A 3,823-nucleotide genomic window follows, 5' to 3' on the forward strand; every position below is an offset into this window, starting at 1 on the left:
AATAAGAATATTTCCTTATAAAATGATATCATATTGTACCCAAAAAGATGAAGTTTTCTTAGGTCATTTGCCAAGTAGTCTATAATACACACTTCTGTTGTCTCCTAAATGCCCTCTATAGCGGTTTCATCCAACAATTGATAAAATCATGAATTGGTCATTACGTTTCTTTTAAACTAGACTCTTTTATTCATGACATTGACAATGTGAAGATGCTAGACCAGTAGAGTCAGGGTAAATACTTTTGGTAAGGACACACATAGTTGATCCGCATAGTTCATACTATACCATTTCAAGACCACATGACCTCTCACAGCTTCACCATTAGGGATGCTAATTTGATCACTTGGTTAAGATAGTGACAGATTTTTTTCCATTGTACAAATATGTTTTCTTTTTGTTACTGCCAGGTCTTCTGGCTCTGTGCAGATGTCCTATTCCCACCCTTCCAAACTTTTACTTACTGGATTTATTTTATTTTAGTGTATAGAATTGCAACCAATTTTTGTATATTGTCTTTATATCTTACTGAATTCATTGATTAGTTATAACAGATTTTTTAAAACAATTCATTGAATTATAATGGATTTAGTATTTATTGATAATTCTTGCCCGAACACATCTCACTAAAGTTTGCTGTAGGTGTAATTTTCTACTTTTGTCATTCCCCCTTCATTCATTTTCAGGAACGCCTTTCTTTCTGTTTCAAAACATTAAAAAAACTTCCCTTTGTCAACTGAGTATGCACTGTACGTCCTTCCAATGATGGAGGATAAATTCTAGTTACCCTTAAATTACCAATTTTCTGAGTAAGGAGATGATCTATTACCTTTAATGCTGGCAAATAGATTAATTTCTTTTTTAAAAAATTTTTACTTATTTTTAAATTTCTGATATTTTTTATTTCTTCAAACTTATTTATCAGGAGTGACTGAAATAAAATATATATATATATATAATTGAGTCCCATCATCATGGAAATAGCTTTAAGAGAAAATAGGTCAGATAAGTTTTATCACTTCTCATTTTCGGCCAGTAAATAGTTGCTGTTGATAAACAGACAACCAACAGCCTATCAATAATGTTCAAGACACGTTATATGATACAACATGCCTATTCATGAGGGGCAAAGAGTAGGAAAGAACTTATGGAAATGTCTTGATTTCATCATATAAGACAAGCACAAAAGGATCACCCATGCCTCTGGGAACATTGAATTATGCACCCTTGAAAAAAGCTTTGGCTCCGTCATCACAAGCAATCTTCCTCCAGTGGTCAGATGTGCCTCATATATGATGTCACTTCCTTTGCACCCTGAATGCACCATCACATGGCCACAAACAGTGTCAAATGGAGAGGAAGTTAACACAGCAACCTCTGTGATGGATGGTGCAATCATGCTGCTGATGAAGATGGGAGTATCCTTGGGATCTGGAAGCATTCCCTTTGCAGTGTCATAGATCTGGAAGTAGGCAGCTTGGCAGTGAGGGATTAGGCAACCTATACTTGGTTTAGGTCTTTAACTCCACCAGATTTGCAGACTTGTAGTAACAGAGGCCTCTGAATTCCCTTTTAGCCCCAGCTTTGCCTATATCCACTGCCAGCCTGGTTAGGCAAAATCAAGAGGATGTACATAACACAAAGATGTGGCCCCACTTGATGCCAGATTCTCTGCAAAGTAGTGCCAAAACTGGGTTCTGTTGTCCACACTACCCAGGAAAATCCGCTTGTACTTATCTTTGAAGGCAACATTGAGAGCCTGAGCATGGAAGTATCCGTTGACATTGGCCAGGTTACCAGGCAGAAGGGTAGGACTCATTGCTCCTTTCTCCACAACCTCTCCAACATTGGTTGTTTCTTGTCTTGTCAATTTTTGCCATTCTAACTGGTGTAAGGTGGTATCTCAATGTGGTTTTGATTTAGATTTCTCTGATGGAGAACAATGATGAACATTTTTTCATGTGTCTGTTGGCCACTTGTATGTCTTCTTTGGAGAAGTATCTGTTCATGTCTTCTGCCTATTTTTTACTTATTTGTTTTTTGGGTGTTGAGTTTGAGAAGTTCTTTATAGATATTGGATGCCAGATCTTTATCTGTAGTGCCATTTACAAATATTTTCACCTATTATGTGGGTTGTCTCTTTGTTTTGTTGATTGTTTTGTTTGCTGTGCAGAAGGAAGTCCCAAAAGTTCATTTTTGCTTTTGTCTCCCTTGCCTTTGGATACTTGCCTTGAAAGAAGTTGCGGTGGCTGATGTTGAAAAGGATACTGCCTATGTTCTCTAGGATCTTGATGGATTCCTATCCCACACTGAGGCCTTTCATCCATTTAGAGTTTGTCTTTGTGTATGGTGTAAGCAATGATTGCATTTCATTCTTCTCTATATAGCTGTCCAATTTTCCCAGCACTATTTATTGAAGACCATGTTTTCTCCATTAAATATTTTTTTCCTGCTTTGTCAAAGGCTAGTTGACCATAGAGGTGAGGGTCCATATCTGGCTCTCTATTCTGTTCCATTGATCTATGTGTCTGTTTTTGTGCCACTACCACGCTGTCTTGGTTATCACAGCTTTGTAATATAGCTTGAAATCAGACAATATGATACCCCTAGCTTTGTTTTTCTTTTTCAACATTTCCATGGCAATTGAGAGTCTTTTCTGGTTCAAACACTTGGAAGCTAAAGACCATTCTTAAGAATGTTTGAATCAACCAGGAAATCAAAGAAGAACTTAAACAATTCATGGAAACCAATGAGAATGAAAACACATCAGTCCAAAACCTATAGGATACTGCAAAGGTGGTCCTAAATGGGAAATACATAGCTACCCAAGCCACTCACTCAAAATACAAACAAACAAACAAACAAACAAAAAACAGAAAAATCCTGAATACACAAATTAACTTTACACTATAAAGAACTGAACAACAAATAAGGCCTAAGCCATGCATAAGAAGAGAAATAATTAAGATTAGAGCAGAGACTGGTGAATTAGAAACCAGAAATACAGTAGAGCAGATCAACAAAACTAGAAGCTGGTTCTTTGAAACAATTAATAAGATCAATAAACCACTGGTTGAACTTCTCCAAAAGGAAAGAGAAAGGACCCAAATTAATAAAATTATGAGTGAAATGGGAGAGATCATGGCTAACAGCAAGGGAATAGAAACAATTACTTGAAATTATTATCAACAACTATGTGCCAATAAATTAAGCAACCTAGAAGAAATGGATGCCTTCCTGGAAACCTATAAACTACCAAGACTGGAACAGGAAGAAATTGACAACTTGAATACACTAATAACCAGTAATGAGATTGAAGCAATGATCAAAAACCTCCCAAGAACAAGATCCAGAGCCTGATGGATTCCCTGGGGAATTCTACCAAACATTCAAAGAAGAAATAATATTCTCCTGAAGCTGTTTCAAAAAATAGAAGCAGAAGGAAAACTTCTATACTCATTCTATGAGGCCAGCATTACCTTGATCCCCAAATCAGGCAAAGACCCCTTGAAAAAGGAAAATTACAGACCCATATCCCTGATGAATATGGATGCCCAAATTCTCAGTAAGATTCTAGCTAATAGGATCCAACAGTACATTAAAAGGATTATCCATCAGGGCCAGGTGGATTTATCCCTGGGATGCAAGCGTAGTTCAACATCTGTAAATCAATGTCATAGAACACATAAATAAGAGACAAGAACTACATGGTGCTCACAATTGATGCAGAAAAAGCATTTGACAAAATACAGCATCCTTCCCTGATTAAAACTCTTCTGAGTTTAGGGATAGAGGGAACATTCCTCAATTTGATAAAAACCAT

The 3,823-nt window shown here is 36.6% G+C and overlaps 1 pseudogene; it reads right to left on the bottom strand.

Moving 5' to 3' along the window:
* Positions 1-1,145: 1,145 nt before the first annotated feature.
* On the bottom strand, positions 1,146-1,819 carry LOC131830169 (ADP/ATP translocase 2-like; annotated as a pseudogene).
* Between the last annotated feature and the right edge of the window lie 2,004 nt (positions 1,820-3,823).

This window comes from Mustela lutreola, chromosome 4 (assembly GCF_030435805.1).
Source record: "Mustela lutreola isolate mMusLut2 chromosome 4, mMusLut2.pri, whole genome shotgun sequence".
NCBI lineage: Eukaryota > Metazoa > Chordata > Mammalia > Carnivora > Mustelidae > Mustela > Mustela lutreola.